This window comes from Cupressus sempervirens, chromosome 2, assembly GCF_028749045.1.
Source record: "Cupressus sempervirens isolate cs-2001-9-10 chromosome 2, ASM2874904v1, whole genome shotgun sequence".
Lineage (NCBI taxonomy): Eukaryota > Viridiplantae > Streptophyta > Pinopsida > Cupressales > Cupressaceae > Cupressus > Cupressus sempervirens.
In genome coordinates this window covers 38,494,788-38,513,498 of record NC_143119.1, presented here as the reverse complement: position 1 = coordinate 38,513,498, position 18,711 = coordinate 38,494,788, and the positions used below count along the sequence as shown (strand labels likewise).

At 37.4% G+C, this 18,711-nt stretch overlaps 1 pseudogene; it reads left to right on the top strand.

Annotated features, from left to right (window-relative positions):
- Positions 1-990: 990 nt before the first annotated feature.
- LOC149570954 (putative magnesium transporter NIPA1 pseudogene) lies at positions 991-1,841 on the top strand (annotated as a pseudogene).
- The last annotated feature ends 16,870 nt before the right edge of the window (positions 1,842-18,711 follow it).

Sequence of the window (18,711 nt, the reverse complement as noted above, 5' to 3'; positions counted from 1 at the left end):
TTGTCTAATTCTTATTGCTTTGACTCTATAACCCAATGGATAAGGTGCTTGCTTAATTAGAGATGCTGGATTCTATATGCACTTTGTAGTACATATTGCCCAGTCGGAGCCAGCTGTAGGTGCACTTTTAGTACCCCTATTTCAAAACTTCAATATTTGGTTGTCTTGGTCCGATTTCTCTTAGGATGCCTGAACTTTCCTCTAATATGTCATTGTAAAGGATGAAGATCATAATCTTGATATGCGGATGTGAAATGCCTTGTTTGAAATTTCCAAATTTAGATTCCATTGCCTCAATTCTGACTCATAATTTCAGTTGAAATTAGAAAGGAGAATACAAAATTAGAATACATAATCAAGATTGGATTATAAAACCAGCATTGGGAATTTGAATTGGCATTGGGATGTAGAAGTGGAAAATGAGAAATCTGCTACACATTTCTCCTTTCGAAAGTAATATTCCATCAAGCGTGTTCAATAAAGATTATGAGTTTCTTCAAGAGAAAATGGGAAGGGGTCCATATGTTTGACCATATGTAGAACCTACACTCAAATTTGACATTTGAAATAGAAAATAAAATATTTGAGCATAGAGAGGTTATGTTGGCGGAATATGCACTTACATGTTCATTTTTCACAACGAGAAGTTGTTTGGTCATTTTCTGAAAGGAGAAGCTACATTTTCATTTTTTGCAAGGATAAATACATGCCAGGATGGCATGACTATTTTCCTCACACCAGTCGCCTATGTATATTGATGGTTTGACACGGCATAAAATGTGAAGAACCCGAGCCCAGATTGACACTGCATACAATTATGTTTGGAATAGATCAGACAATGAACATCTTGATGCATACATTTCCTTCTTCATTGAAACTATGATGTCATCATTATATTTTGGCCTCTTTCCCCTTTTTTTAACTAATTCTATTAATGTAAAGCCCTCAACCTAAAGGATTTCAAAAGATATTGATGGAATGAAATTGAGCATGATCATTATGATTGTTGGAGAGGTTGCAAATTTTGTTGTTTATGCATTTGCTCCTACAATTTTGGTGACTCCTTTATGTGCACTGAGCATAATTATCAGTGTTGTACTAGAAAACTTTATACTGAAAGAGAAACTGCATAAATTGGGGATATTGAGTTGTGTTATGTGCATAATTGGATTTGTGGTTATTGTGATTCATGCACCTCTTCAAAGTTCTATTAGCTCAGTTCAAGAAGTTTGGCATCTGGCAACTCAAACTGCATTTGTGTTGTACGAGGTGTTTGTTGTGGTGATAGTTAAGGTATTGATATTCCATTTTCCCCCATGATGTGGAAATACAAATGTATTGGTTTTTACAGGCATTTGCTCTTTACTGGGCTCTTTATCGGTCATGAGTGTGAAAGCACTAGAAATTACTTTAAAGCTCACTTTGAGGGAAATAATCAATTGATGTATCCAAAGACATGATTTTTCACGATGGTGGTGATTACTTGTGTTATCATGCAAATGAACTATTTGAATAAGGTTCTTGACACTTTCAGCACTGTGGTGGTTTCTCCAATTTACTATGTCATGTTCACAACACTAACCATCCTTGCAAGTATCATAATGTTCAAGGACTGGGATAGTTAGAGTGGAAGTAAGATTGCATTAGAGATCTATGGTTTTATTATTGTCCTATCTAGAACAATTCTCTTGCACATGACAAAAGATTATGACAAGAGCCCCTCAATAAACATGTATACACCTTTGTCACCCTCTCTTTCAGCATATTTCACCTGTGGAAATGGAGATTTTAATCAGTGTGCTGAAGAGCGAGGCTTGTTTTCAAAAGATCATCCTTTCTAGAAACATGTGCCATGTTAGTTTGTATTAAAGTTGGTACACGTTAAAATATCTTGAAAGAATCCTAAGTGTGGGGAATATCTAGTAAAACTGTAGTGTTTGTGAATCATTTCTTGCTACTTGTTCCTTGGGAACTGAAAGAAATCACTACTTTTCGTACTGTCATTCTAGCAGATAATAAGGTGGTCTCATGGGATACAACTATTGCTATTTAGATTCTTCATTCTGCCTATGTACTTGCTTAGTGTGATCACAAATTTGGTGCAAAATTAACATAGTTGTTGGTGGCTTCAGACTACACTGAGACATAAGAATTCTTTAGATATTGATGGCTGTAGGAGAGATTAAATGGAAAGTTTTAGGCAGGACAAAGGCTTACCTCTGTGTCATAAAATATTGATACACATTCTCTTGATGTAATGGAAGCATGATTAACATAAATTTATATTTCTGAAAAGATATTGCCAAGAATAAGATGTACCACACAAAAAAAGAACAAAGTGGATGATATGGAGTTAAAGGTAAGGAGGTGATTTGAAAATATTTTCTGATCGAGTATGTTATTGCACTCAAATGTAACGAATGGAAATGGTATTTAAACTCGTCAAGAATATAATCATAATAAAGAAAAGGAAATGAAGAGTTAGTTTTAATAACCAAAGAGGAAGACTTACCATGGGAAGGATATTATCATCACATAAAGATAAAGCTTTCAGCGGTCCTTCATGTTTGAAAAAATCAGTTATATTGGTAATTGAAACGTCACTGCCAGGAGAGAAGAGGTTAAATATGGAATTCAATGATAAGGGGGAGCTTCTTCTTTTCCTGCATACAGTCAGAGAGCTAGAGTAGCGGAGAGGGCATGTTAGTTTATGTATTTCATTTCATTGCATATAGGGGTTGGAAAATTTTGGTGAAGCTGGTTGTAGAGTCAATCAAGTTTAGTGCCATTATTTTACCATCCACTTTAATCATCTATATTTGATGTTGTTTCATTGTGTTGAATTGAAGATCAGGAAATAAACATAGTTTTGTTTCATTGTTTTCAATTTAGCCAATCAGTAGAAAAATCAAAGAATTATAACTAGTTGTGGAATTGCATTAGCATACTTCATTTGCATTTCATAACTTGCATAGTCATTCTTCATTTGCATTTCATAATTTGTATTTTCAAATTGTTGTTTTGGGAAATTCATAAGATTGTGAAAATCAATCAACATAGCATCTTTGCATTTAGATCTTGCCTGGGTGGAACTCAGTTTCCTCTGCTATTCTCTAGTTAAGTATATACCTACAATAGGAATTAGAATTGAAACAAAATTCATTGAATATTTTTCACATAGGGAGTTGTACCTTAATTCAGAGGGAAACTAGTTATTCTGAGAAACAGTTTGCCAATTGTTATTTAGAGTTGTTCTTCATTAAAAATTGGGCAAATTAAAAGGAGAATAAAAAAAAGAACAACCTATTTACTAACACCCCCTCAATAGAATGGTGTGGCTAAACAAAAGAATAGAACCCTTTAGAAGATGTTTAATTGTATGATTCAGTCCAGGTCCATGGATTCATTTTTTGGGTAGAGGCAGTCAATTGTGCATACTATATTCAAAATTGGATATCTCACAAGGTAGTTCAAAATATGACTCCTGGGGAGGCTTGGTCTCATGTCAAGCCTGATGTTTCTTCATTTTGATTTTTTGGTAGTGAAGCATGGACATTTGTACTAGATCCTTAGAGGAGAGCCGTGAAGTGGAAGAGTTGACACCTCATTTTTGTTGGCTACTATGAGGATGTTAAGGCCTACAAGTTGTTTGATCCCAGGATTCTAGCGAGGTCCTATTTCAACGGGATGTCCAGTTTGATGAGTGCCTTCCTATAGTAGATACCCTACCTTGAGAGTCTACTTCGTTTACCACCACTCCCTCATCCTTTCCAATCTCTTTTTCAAATGATGAGGATGATGATCACGTTGATCCCCATTTACCTCTACCATAGGATCCTCCCCAAATGCCTAAATGGGCTCGAGATATAGTTGAGGTTGAAGGATTGTTATCTGGTGACCCTGCCACTTCCTACACACCCATTCACATATTGTAGGTTCTAGTCTTCTTAGTCATGTTATTTGTGATGATCCTTAGAATTTTGTAGTAGTTATCGGACATCCTAAGTGGGATAGTGCAATGGAGGTGGAGTATTCTTCTTTGATGAAGAATCATACTTGGGATCTTTGTTCTCTTCCTGAGGGAAGAAAGGTAGTGTGATGCAAATGGTCGTATCATACAAATTTTACTGCTGATGGTTCCATTGATATGCACAAGGCCTATCTTGTTGCAAAAGGTTTTTCATAGGTTGAGGGTATTGATTAAATTGAGACATTTGCCCTTGTCACCAAGATGAACTCTATTCGCCTTGTCTTATCCCTCGCAGCTTCATAGGGATGGCCCATTTTTTAGATGGATCTGAAGAGTGCATTCTTACATGATGATCTTATGGAGGAGATTTACATGGAGTGGCCTTAGGGATTTGTGCAAGATTCCTCCTTGGTTTGTAGACTTTGATGCTCATTATATGGTCTCAAATAGGTCCCTCGAGCTTGGTATGAGAAGATGGACTCTTTTCTACTTTCTATAGGCTTCACACATTGCCATTTTGATCCTATAGTCTACATTCAACATCTTGAGGCTGAGGTTTTGATCCTTGTGCTATATGTTGATGATCTTCTTCTCATAGGTAGCTCATCCTCTATGATTAAGGATGTTTAGAGAGCATTGATGGAATAGTTTGAGATGATTGATCTTGGACTGCTACACTATTTTTTTGGTTTCCAGATTATTTAGTCCCCTAATGAAATCTTTGTCTACCAGAAAAAGTATTCTCTTGACATGCTTCGATGCTTTGACATGCTTGATTGCAAGCCTACTCCTACACCTTTTTAGTTGGGTGTTACTTTGTCTACCTATTACACTTCACCTTTAGTAGATCCCACATTGTACTCATAGTTGGTTGGCAGCTTGTTGTACCTAACACACACTCATCCTAATCTCTCCTTCATAGTGGATCTTGTCTCTCAATTTTCACATGAGCCTCATGAGATTCATTGACAAGCTTCCAAGAATATTTTGAGATACATTTAGGGCACACTAATGTATGGCATTCATTACACATCACGGACACCTCACATTGTTGGCTATACTAACTCAGATTGGCTTGGTGATGTTGATGATCAAAAGTCTACTTCTAGCTTTGTTTTCTATCTTGGCTCTGGTCCTATAACATGGTCATGCAAGAGGCACCAGGCTTATGCACTTTCATCTATAGAGGCTAAGTATCAAGCCACAATACTTGCTAGTCAAGAGATTTTATGGCTTCAACAATTGATGATTGAGTTTAGTTTTCCTCTTGATCATCCCACTATTCTATGGTGCGATAATCAAAGTGCTATACATATTTCCCACCACCCCGTGGAGCATCAATGCACTAAACACATTGAGTTTCATATGCATTTCATTCATCATTTGATCTAGGATAGTGTTCTCTCTTTGGAATACATTTCCACTGATGCATAGGTTGCCGAAATCTTCACCAAGTCATTTGCATCGCCATGCTATCTTCAGTTGTGGTCTCTGCTTGGGGTTTCAAAATTTTTCCTTAGGGGGTCTTCTTGAGGCCTTCCTTCCTTCATTTTTTTTCAGCATGTTTGTTCTATCTCTTTTTGGAGAGGGGTTTTCCTTGCTGAATTTTCTCCTTTGTATCTAGTTTACAGAGATTTCCTTGTTTTGGGTACCTGATCAGAGCTTGTTGCTGGGACCCATTTTCTTTCTTTCATAGCTTTGCTAGGTTAGCTTCCTCCTAAGCTTCACTTAAGGGGGGGTGTTAGGGTAATTTATTTATTACTCTTGTTTATTTAGCTCTCTTAGGTGCATATAATTAATATTTTATATTAATTATATTGTGCAAACCTAGTTTCTTTTTCCCTGTAGGGTTTCATTCACCTTTAAAGGTTGAACCATTGTAATTTTTGTTTTAATAACTTGGAATAAATTTTTTCTCTCATATTTTTGAGAATTTACAAGCTCTTCTTTTTCCATTTTTTGGTTTCTCTTCATTGTAGGATATTTGCATGTAGGTGTTCTTGAGGATATGTGAAGTTGATTTTCTCAACTTCTACACACCAAACCCCACAAAAATGTTGGTCCAAGTTTTATAGGAAACTCAAACTACATTGGAAAATATAGAGAAAAGATCAAATGCCTTGGAAGCTCAACTTGGGGAAGATCAAGAGGACACATAATCCACTACCCTCCTAGGACTAAGTAGGAGATATCTTCTCATAGCAAACATGAAACCAGACCTCCTAGAAGATAGTCTAAAAAATAAAAGAAACACAAAATAGTCAATGATTTATCCATTGACATAAAAAAAGATAAAACCTCCTATATTTTTTGGATCTGAATCTAGTGAAGTCGTAGAGGCTTTGTTAACTGAGATGGAACAATATTTAGAGATCAAAAGTTTCTCTAAGACCTCCAAAGGATTTTGGGGAATTTACCACCACTTGATAGAGGTAGCCACATGGTGGGGTAACATTAAAATAGAACTCAATCTTAAGATCATTGATGTCACCTTAGACAAGTTTGCCTGAATGTTTAATAATAGATGGCTTTCCCAAACCTTATACGACTAGATTTTGTTGGACTTTTAGAATCTCAAGTAGAGGAATATGATAGTACATGGGTAATAGGATAATTTTACCCATCTCTTAAAATATGTTCCCCCATATCAATAGAATAGGAACCTAAAGGTTAGAAAGTTTGTCATGGGGTTAAATAAAATGATTAAGGGAGTAGTTGATGTTCTCACCCCATGAATTATGGAGGAAGCATTTGAAAGAGCCATCCATTAGGAGCACAAGGTTAAAAGGGATGATTCCATTTGTAAAAAGGAAAGAAAGTTGGAGTAAGAGCTTCTTAATTTTAAGCCCAATAAACTTGAATATAAGGGAGAAAGTAATAAATGATCTAAAGGAAGCTCTAGTAGTGGGAGTCATAATAAGGGAGGTGAGAGAAATAGACCACCAAAAGGATGTTTCACTTATGGTGGAGACAACTATGTTAACTAGTGTCCTAATAATGGAATGTCTAACCAACAATCATGACCTCCTTTAACTCCTCAACAAGTTGTTTTCCTAAAAAGTTCCATGTAGCCCTGAATAACCAACAAGTATAGTAGCAGTTGGGTCCCATAGAGACCCCTAGTAGGATTTACAGAACCCTATCTCTATTTTAATTTATACTAAATCTATTGAATGCTTCATCCCTCCAAAATTATTAAGTAGGTTTCCCAAGAGAATATGATTCATGGCCTGACCTTAGACTATTGAATATGTAAACCAATCAAAAGCTTGCATAGATTAATGTATGTTTGAGGCACAGATAGACTTTCTAAATTTTTCTATAGAAGTGAATTTGTATATAGCACCTCTAGGTGTAGACACCTAAAAAACCTTTAGAAAATAAAGTATTTTTATTTCCTAAAAAATTCCTGATGACATCATCATTTATTAATTATTTAATTATTTAATTAAATTTTTTTTTTTTATTCCATTAAATCCCTTTATCTTAATTAAAAATATTTAATTAAGAAATCCCTCCCTAAAATGTTTGAATCTTATTTAAACATTATTTCCTTATTTATTAATTATTTAATCAATAAATTGACCAAAAATCTCAAAATAAATAATTTTTTTTTTTTTTTTTCCAAAAGTTGGCCAATTTCCTTAAGACCAATAACCTCTTCCAAAATCTTTTAATCCTTCTTTAATTTCGATTAAAGGCTAATCTCATCATTTCCTACCCCTAATCCCAACTCAAAATATTTAATCAAGATTAAATATTAATCCTCATGTTTATTAAAAAAGTTTTAATAAATATCTCCTCAACCCAAACCCTTGAAATAAATAAAACTTTATTTATTTCCTAAAAATCTAATTTATCCTCATCCTAAGAAGTTCTAGACTCTTCTAGAAAGTCTTCATCCTCATCCTAGGAAATTCTAGACTTTTCTAGAAAGTCTTCATCCTCATCCAAAGCCTAGACTCTTCTAGAAGATGTCTTTAACCCTAATCCTAATCCCCTGCTAACCTTGTCACATTCCCTAAACATGGGTTAAGATTTACTAACTCAAGCCAAAGTTAACAAATATCTCCTCCTTCACCCACCCTCATTAAATTCCATCCACTTGCCTATCCCTAAGCTAATCTTAAACCATCCTAATCCATCCTCTAATCATTTACACAAGCCTAAGCAAGCTTAAAACCTTCCTAATCAAGCCCAAGTCAAAATTGCTCTCATCTCCCTCAAAATATCTCAACCATAAAACTTTATGAAGCCCACTAGGCCATAAATGACTCTTCCAAGCCCTTTGATTGCTCTTACAAGCCATTATGAGGGTCTTTATGAAGATTTTATCCCTTGAGCCTCCTTTGTTGACTCATCCTTCCCCTTTCCTCCATCCTCTCACCATGTGACATGTGTCACTCCCTGATTGGCTATAAGGAAGCACAATCCATGTGCTCTCCTCTCATGCAATCTGATCCCTCCATGAGCTTTTTTCCATCTTTGCATCTTAGCCCTCAATCCCTCAAGCCTCTTGCCTATAAATTGGATGCTTCCCCTTTGAAAAATAACACAATCCATTAAGTAAAGTTATAATGCTATTTTGAGAGCCAAATCCATACTAAAGCCATCTATCCACACTAAAAATCTACAATCATCCATTGAAGCCTTTGGAAGCATATTGAGCATACATCCTATCCATTTAGATAAAGCTACTCAACAAGAGAGCTTCTTATTGAGAGAGTCCATTAATGGCTCATATTCTCAATTGAGAGTTCATCTTAGTCTATCTTGAAGTTTAAGAATTTTGTTTATTTTGTAGAAGCTTTATTTAAATTTGGTTTCTATTAGCATACTAACATTGCTCATATACATTTTGGCACGTCCGGTGGGACGCCGCATGGGTCATCTTCATTAGCTTTTTTAGTCAAGTTTTGTATGTCATTTGCTGATTTTGGCTAATTTTTCTTATTTTTGTGATTGGTAGGATTGTATAAATTGGTTTTTTAGGTCCACATGAGCATGAAGAAGACAAAGGAACTCATAGTCTATCTCATAGTATTTGCAGATTTTTCAAGCTTATAGGTGGACAAAGCACTTGGAATTCTTCTTCCTCTTCTTGTCTATATTCTTCTTATTCCATCTACTTCTTCTTCTTATTCTTGTGGGAGATCTTGGCCATTTTTTTTTTAAGGAAGCAAAATCATACACACTTCTTTTTAGTGCTTAAAATGAACCCCCAAATCATACTTAAATCCATTAAAAAATTAAAAATATGCAAAAAAGAAAAAATCTTTTAACAAGTGAAACTAAACCAATCTAATCATTTGCATCCTTGCAACATCAAGGTTTTAGATGCATTCATGCAAAGTTAGGAACACTTCATTTTTGGGAATTTAAAAAGAACTTCAAGATTCCATTTCAAAAGGTTCAAAATCAACACTAAGTGCACACTAAAAGCTAAATCAAACTCAAAGCATCAATCAAAGATAAAATGAACCTCATTTGCAAATATGTTAAAGTTCGTTTAAAAATATCATGAAAACTAAGAGTCCTAAATGGTTGCCAAGATTGTCCTAAAAAGCTTTGTTATTTGTTCCAAACAAATGTCTTGTTGCAAAATCTTGAATGTTTCTTAGGTTTTTTATGCATCAAAACAATCTAGGAATATCATTTTTGGGCTTAAAACATGCAAACTAGAACACAAAATCTTGAATGAAAAGCAAACTCCAAAGAGTCATTTTCACTTTTGAGTCCAAAAACAATCTTGAATGATCTAAGGTTAAAACAAAGCACTTCAAAGTTCTTAAAACAACACACAAAATCTCAATCTTGAATGCTCAAAGGAAAAAACTTGAATGTTTAATCACTTGTCTTTGAATGCATGTTGCTAAAATCACTCTTGAGTGCCATGGATTAAAATCAAAGTTTGTTTTTTTATGAATGCATGATTAAAACAACAAATCCAATCTTGAATGGCATAGATCAAATAATCATCTTTTGGATCATAAAAAGAATCTACATTTTTGTAATCTTTTAAGTTATAAAAATAAATAAAAATGCTTTGAGTGAGTTTGTCGTTGGACTCACCCTCTTTAATCACCCATCAATTTATCCATTGGTTGCAATCTCAGTGCCATCTATGGGGATGGGTCCACCTAAGAGGGTGTTAAGTGCTCCACGCAAATCAAACTCCACTCACTTGGGTTTTTAGTGGTTTTTTTAAGTTAAAAAATTCCTTGAATGCGCATTAATCTCGCTCACACTTCATTTGGGCATAAAAATTGGACAAATCTTGACGTGGAGGGCCTCCGGGCGCACGCTTGAAATCGAATCTCACACACCTTTTTTTTGGGCTTAAAATAAACTCACACTCAATCTTGAATGCCTTAAAGAAAAATCAATCGATACTTGATGTGGAGGGCCTCCGGGCACACGAGTTTACCTTCTTGTTGACCCCAACTCTTCTTCTTGTTTGCATTCTTCAATCAATTTTATTTTTTTCAATGCTTCAAAATTGGAATAAACATTGTATCTTAAACATGAGTGCTTGCAAAGTCTAGATTAGCACACATAAGAGTCAGTTGGTAAAAGAACAAGCGTGTTTTTAGCCCAAGGTCATCCAAGTCTTCTCTCCCCTTGTCGTCTTTCGAGGCCATCTTGGGTGCATAAGATTAGGATCCAAAATCTTGTCTTAGCTTTTTAGGAGGCCTTCTTTGGGATTTCATCACCCCTTGGGACAACCTCAACTCTAGCGTTTTGGCGGAGTATAAAGATCGGGAGGTGAATCCAAAGACACCTCTCTTGGGATCAAAATTTTGTCACTCGGGCTAAGCCTCAAGGAAATTTATACCCTTGAGAAGTGAAAGAGGAGAAGTGGGTTACCGCTCCTCTCGGCTGTGTGACATCTTTTTGGTTTTATCTACGGATTTGGGCCTCATGTACCTTGTGTATATTGAGGACTCCCTAGCTAAAAAAAATTTCATCCTTGTAGAAAGCTTCCTAGGATGTTGGTGTGTTTGACGTGCTTGCTCCAAAATTTTGTCTACTTTTTTGTTCATAGCTTTTGAATGAATGTTTGCCAACTTTGGTCAAAATTCCAAAAAAGCAAAAATCTCCCAGCTCAAGGCATACTTAGCATAGTCACTGCCTTATCAGAAAATCATCCAAGCTCCCCCACTGCAACCAAATCTATCTAGTTCTTTGCCTTAGAACAATCCCAAATCCAAAGTCCATCCAAATCATCCCCCCAGCTAGCTAGCAACCCAATCCAAAATCACCCAAGCCTTTAAAGAGTTATTGTCAGTTTGCTAGATTTTTCTATCCAATCAATCCTACCAATCACCCAATCTCACCAAGGTTATCCCTTTGACAAAGCATTGTCTAGGGTAATCTAGCTTTGTCACTTGTATCCCTCATCACCTTGAGCTAAAGGTTGGGATCCACAAGTGGTCAATCTCATGTCATGCCATAGGATCACTAGTCTATCCTTAAGTTGACACAATCACCATGAATCCTGCACATAGGAAAGCAAAACTCTCACTTTTTGATAGCATACCCTTGAATTATTCCACCCATAGGAAAGCCAAAAATCTCCAGCCAATCCTCCTTAGGTTTGTCATGCAACTTTGACTCTCCCTAGGAAATCTTTCATCAGCTAATCCAAAATCTGTGCTTAACCCAAATCCAACCATGAGCTTCCATGTTCATCCATATGCAAGACCCCATCCCCATCAAACTCATCATCAAAGCATGAAGTACCAATCCTATCATGATGTGTTTGGTCGCATTGTCCTTGCTCCTGCCACCTCCTATTCCAATGATGATGAAAATCTTGTTGACTATGACGGGTATATTGAAAGCCTTAGAAACATTCCCCCAAGCATCCCCCAAAATCCAAGAGTTATTCCAAACTATCTAGTCATGTCATCTGATATTCCAGCTTCCCCTCCATGACCCAATCAACCAAGCTTCCAATCTTCCACCACCATCACACTAGCTATTCCTATCAATCTACCTCCACCTTTGACACACGAGTCTCCAAGGAATCTCCTAGAGGGAATAAAAGAAAAGTCACCTCCAACAGTCGATAAGCCATGTCATCTAATCCAACCAGGTGAAGTAGTTAGTGATGAAGCTTCCCCATCTATAATATCACCTCCATCTCTCATAGCTATCATCCCCATACCATCCATCAAATTGCTTAATATCCTTCCACTTCCCGCAAGCATCAAAATTCCACCACCTATCAAATCCCTCCAAATCCTATCCACATTGCCTCCAAGAATTTCCAAAATCTCTTGTAATGACCCTTATGCATCCATCTTCTACTCACCCATCTCCACTACTGAATCTCCCATCTATCCATCCACTGCCCTTGAAGAATCCATCCCTTCACCTCCTATCGCACCATCCACTCCAAACCAATCCTATCAAGATCTTTCCCAAAAGCATGTTGACATCCCCCAAAGCATAAATGAAGATATCATCATACCATGTCTTCCATCCATAGTGCAGTCACCATCTCCTCCATCTCCAAAACCTCAAGCCATACCTCCTCCACTACAAGATATCTTGTCATCCCACCAGCTACATCAAGATCCTATCCTTCCATCTCCCCTACTCCATGCTTCCATCTTACCACCTATCCAAGCTATTCCACCATCTATAATCTACCCTCTTGGTTCACTTACATTCATCCACGTGTTAGATTGTGGTGACTGATCAGGAAAGTACTGTACATACTTCATAAATAGTAGCGGACATGGTAGTCGACATGGTAGCTGACATATTATGGCCGACATATGGCCGACATGTTATAACCCTAAAGTGGTTTAATACTTGTATAAAAAGGGCTTAGGGTTGGGTATTTTTATATATGTGGTGATACAAAATTGGTTCTTGTGATGGTATTGAGCTATAAGGGATTACGGATTGTAATCAGGTTGTAATCACTGGATTGTAATAAGATCGGACTTGCTGTTTGGTGGACGTAGCCCAGGGATTGGGTGAACCATGTTAAATCTTGGTGCCTTGTGTTCATTTCTGTGTGTTCTATTATTTTCTGTTATTGGTTATATTTGCATGTAGTTTTTATTTCTGTCTGTGGTTTATCCTAACAAGTGGTATCAGAGCCTAGTTGTTTTTCAGTTATCCTCTGCAGGAAAGTCTCACGGTTAAGTGGGAGCAATGGTAGATGAGGGTAAGCTGAGGGTTGATAGGTTTAATGGGCAGAACTTCCAGTTATGGAAGATGCAAATGGAAGACTATTTATATCAGAAGGATTTATGGAAGCTGTTGGAAGGAAAAGCCAAGAATCAGGGAACTATGTCAGAGGCTGAATGAGATGTTTTGGACAGAAAGGCACTCGAAAGCATTCGGTTATGCTTGGCACCATCGGTGGCATTTAATATTACAAAAGCAAAGACGACAGAAGATTTGATGAAAACCCTAGCGACACTGTATCAAAAGCCCTCCGCTTCAAATAAGGTATTTCTCATGAAGCGTTTATTTAATATGAAAATGGCAGAAGGTGGATCTGTTGCAGATCATTTAAATGAGTTTAATACTATTACTAGTCAATTATCTTCTATGGGTATCAATTTTGATGAAGAAATTAGGGCTCTCTTGATTTTGTGTTCTTTGCCTGAAAGCTGGAATGGCTTGGTAATAGCGGTGAGTAATTCTATTCCTGGATCAAGTACCCTAAAATATGATGATGTGATCGGTGTTATTTTAAGTGAGGAAACTCATAGAAAATCCTCAGGTGGATCTACATCAGGAAGTGCTTTAAATGCACAAAGCAGGGGCAGAACGACTGAAAGAGGAAGTAACTCTGGAAATCATGGGAAATCAAGAGGAAAGTCAAAGGGGAGGAGGTCTCAATCGAGAGGACCAAATGATTGCTGGTACTGTGGGAAACTAGGGCACAAAAAGAAAGATTGCTGGACTCAAAAGAAAAATGAAGGAGATAAATCAGATGGAGACAAAGAGGCAAATGTGGTAAGTAACAAATCCGAAGAGGATGCTTTCCTTCTGTCTTTAGAGAGTGTTGATGATTCATGGGTTTTAGATTCTGGTGCTTCTTTTCATGCTACACCTCATAGAGGTTATTTCATTGATTATGTCCAAGGGGATTTTGGGCTTGTTTATTTGGGGGATAATGAACCCTGTCAGATTGTTGAAAGGGAAAAATTAAGATTAAGTTGCAGAATGGGAATCATTGGCTACTACATGAGGTAAGACATGTTCCAAAGCTGAGTAGGAATTTAATTTCAGCAGGGCAACTTGGTGATGATGTTTGTGTAGTTACTTTTAATGATAAAAATTGGAAGGTTTCAAAAGGTTCCCTTGTAGTAGCAAAAGGTGTGAAAGTAGGCACCTTATATCTTTGTACAGGTCATATTGTTCCTTCTACTTTGATTGTTTCAGAGAAAAATGAATATTCAGGAACAATTATTGCAGTTGAGCAGGGAGAACAAATAGCTGCTATAGATTCTAATACAGCGCTGTGGCACAATAGACTTGGGCACATGAGTGAGAAAGGTATGAAAGTACTTCATTCAAGGAAAGTTTTACCAGGTCTAAAATGTGTGAATATGGATTTCTGTGAAAGTTGTGTGTATGGAAAACAAAAGAGAGTGAGTTTTGTAAAGATAGGGAAGGAAAACAAAAAGGAGAAATTAGAGCTTGTGCATACAGATGTATGGGGACCGACTCAGGTATCTTCCCTTGGTGGCTCTCATTATTATGTTACATTTATTGATGATGCAACTAGAAAAGTATGGGTTTATTTCCTTAGACAGAAATCTAATGTATTTCAAACTTTTAAGAAATGGAAATGCTTGGTTGAAAATGAGACTGGTAAGAAATTAAAATGTCTCAGATCTGATAATGGTGGTGAGTATTGCAGTCATGAATTTGAAGATTATTGCTCTACTAATGGTATTCATAGACAAAAAACTGTTCCAAGGACTCCACAGGAAAATGGAGTGGCTGAACGCATGAACAGGACTATAATGGAGCACGCAAGGAGCATGAGGTTGCATGCTGGGTTGCCCTTACACATGTGGGCGGAGGCTGTCAATACTGCAGTATATTTGATTAATAGAGGTCCCTCTACTCCTTTGGGCTGTGGTATTCCAGAGGAAGCATGGACTGGTAAGAAGGAGAGTTATTCTTTTCTCAAGACCTTTGGTTGTGAAGCTTTTGCTCATATAGACTCTGAAAATAGAACCAAGCTAGAAGCTAAATCAAAGAAATGTGTCTTTGTTGGATATGGCATTAATGAATTTGGTTATAGGCTTTGGGATTTTGAAAATCTTAAAATTATTAGAAGCCGGGATGTCATATTCAATGAGAAAGTGTTGTACAAAGATCTGTTGCAGGAACATGAGAAGAAACAAGATGATTATGTAGTGCTGGATGATACTCCAAAAGTTGATGTTCCATCCATTCCTCATGATGTGCAACAACTGCAACAAAAAATACCACACACACTAGTGAATGTTAGACGCTCAACAAGGCCAATTAGACCTCCACAAAGGTTTTCTCCCTCTTTGTATTCTATTTTACTTACTGATGCTGGTGAACCTGAAAGTTATGATGAAGCTGTGCAGGTGGATACTAAGATTCAGTGGGAGTCTGCAATGAAAGATGAAATGGACTCTTTGCTGAAAAATAAGACATGGGATTTGTGCAAGTTGCCTGCAGGTAAAAAGGCTTTATAGAATAAATGGGTTTACAGGTTGAAAGAAGAGGAAGGAGGTAAGAAAATATTTAAGGCCAGGTTAGTTGTAAAAGGATTTGCACAGAAAAAGGGAATTGATTTTGATGAGATATTTTCTCTTGTTGTTAAAATGACTTCTATTCGTACTGTTTTAAGTCTTGTGGCTACTGAAGATTTGCATTTAGAGCAGATGGATGTTAAAACAGCCTTTCTTCATGGTGATTTGGATGAAGAAATATATATGGCTCAGCCACAGGGTTTTGAGGTCAAAGGTAAGGAGAACTTAGTGTGCAAATTGAAGAAAAGTTTATATGGCCTAAAGCAAGCACCTCGGCAATGGTATCTAAAATTTGACAATTTTATGCATGAGCATGGATATAACAGGTGTCATTCAGATTACTGTGTTTATTTTAAGAGGTTGGATGATGATAGCTACATTATTTTATGTCTATATGTTGATGATATGCTTATAGTTGGGTCTAACATGCATCATATTAAGGGGCTAAAACGCCAGTTAGCACATGCATTTGCTATGAAGGATTTGGGGGCAGCAAAAAAAATCCTTGGTATGAAGATTTGCAGAGATAGGAAGAACAGAACATTGATGCTATCTCAAGCTGATTATGTTGAGAAGGTGTTGCAACGTTTCTCTATGGAGAATGCTAAAGCTGTCAGCACACCTTTACCTGGTCATTTGAAATTGACTAAGGAGATGTGTCCCAAGACATAGGAAGAGGAGGATAAGATGTCCAAGGTACCCTATGCTTCAGCTGTAGGAAGTTTGATGTATGCTATGGTATTCACTAGGCCAGATATTGCACATGCAGTGGGAGTTGTTAGCAGGTATATGAGTCATCCAAGATTTGAGCATTGGAATGCTGTCAAGTGGATTCTCAGATATTTGAGAGGAACATCCAATAAGTGTTTACACTTTGGGGGCTCTACTACTGATTTACGGGGCTATGTTGACATAGATTTGGCTGGGGATATTGATACCAGGCGGAGTACTATAGGTTATGTCTTTACTGTTGGTGGGGCAGCCGTGAGCTGGGTTTCTAGGTTACAGAAGATTAATGCTCTCTCCACTACAGAGGCAGAGTATGTTGCTGCTACAGAGGCAGCCAAGGAGATGATATGGCTTCAGTTCTTCTTTGAAGAATTGGGACATCCTCAGAAAGATAATTATTTGTTCATAGATAGTCAGAGTGCCATTCATCTTGCTAAGAATTCAATTTTGCATTCTAAGACCAAACACATACAGTTGCGGTACCATTTCATTCGGTCAGTTTTGGAGGATGGACAGTTAAAGCTGGAGAAGATACATACCAATGACAATCTAGCAGATATGTTGACAAAGGTTGTAACAAGGGAGAAGCTGAACTCCTCTTCAGCTTTGGTTGGTCTTTTAGACTGAACATGAATAAAAGAACAGTAGAGTCCAGGATGGTTTGATCCAGTGGGAGCCCCATGTGGTAGTTGTATTGCTACAGGATCAGTCTCCAAGTGGGAGATTGTTGTTTAGTGTGGAGCCTGATTAGTCCCCAAGTGGGAGATTGTTAGATTGTGGTGACTGATCAGGAAAGTACTGTACATACTTCATAAATAGTGGGGTTCAGGGCATCGCCCCAAATTTTTTTTTTTTTTTGGAAGTAGCCGACATGGTAGTCGACATGGTAGCTGACATATTATGGCCGACATATGGCCGACATGTTATAACCCTAAAGAGGTTTAATACTTGTATAAAAAGGGCTTAGGGTTGGGTATTTTTATATATGTGGTGATACAAAATTGGTTCTTGTGACGGTATTGAGCTATAAGGGATTACGGATTGTAATCAGGTTGTAATCACTGGATTGTAATAAGATCGAACTTGCTGTTTGGTGGACGTAGCCTAGGGATTGGGTGAACCACATTAAATCTTGGTGCCTTGTGTTCATTTCTGTGTGTTCTATTATTTTTTGTTATTGGTTATATTTGCATGTAGTTTTTATTTTTGTCCATGGTTTATCCTAACACCATGGTGGCCCTCTCTCAGCAGAAGAATTAAGAACAGTATCTCCCCATTGCAATACACCTAATAAATCACTTCTACCATTTTTTGCAAGCAAAAAGTTTCCTCAGCTTGTTCAAATGCTCAATTGATGGCATTATCAAGGTCAAGGTTTAGGACCACAAGAGCAAGGAATTAGAGAGCCTATTATTGCACAAAAAAATCTAGGATTTCATGGTCTTGGATATGTATCCAAAGGCACACCATCTAAAGGTGTTGGTACACCACACCCCCAAACCAAGCCTATCTCCAAGCCCATCATGCCAGCCTCCCATCACTCCTTCAAGAAATCTTATGTCATCCCCCCTCCACCATCTTTGCAACCCAAAACAACCTACCATATCCCCCCTTCATCCGCTAAATCCATTTTGGGTCCCTATGTCCCAAAATCTACCATCCTCCATCCTCCTATCAACCATCATAAAAATCCTATTCCATCCATTTCTATACAAGATCAATAAAGGCACATATCAGGGCACATCATCCATCATCATCCCCCTACATGATCTTTCATATCCTCTCCATCTCACAAAGCTTCTCCTAACCATCTTCCCAAAGCTTACCACAGCAATGTGAATGCCAACTTCAAAATGCATAAAGCTAAAAATCCACATCCTAGGCAATCATATGTCTAGAAATCCAATCAAAGAATGCAAAACAATGCAAAAGCCTATGAAAAGAAAATCCAAAACCATGTGGATCCCCAAGAAAAAAGTTGAAACCCAATGCATAATGGCATCCACCATTGCTAATCCCCCATCTAGTGACTCATGTCCCCCATCTCCTAACTCCATCTTGGGTGCCTATATCCCCAAGCATGCTTCCACAAATCCTCCATCACGCTTGCATCTACCATATATCCCCCATATGCTCTTTTCACACCCGTCCCAACATGTGCCAATGTTGCTCTTGCAAGCATCCCCATCTCATGCTCCTTTCCAACCTTTTCATCCCTCCATCTCCTACCATCAATCCCATCTA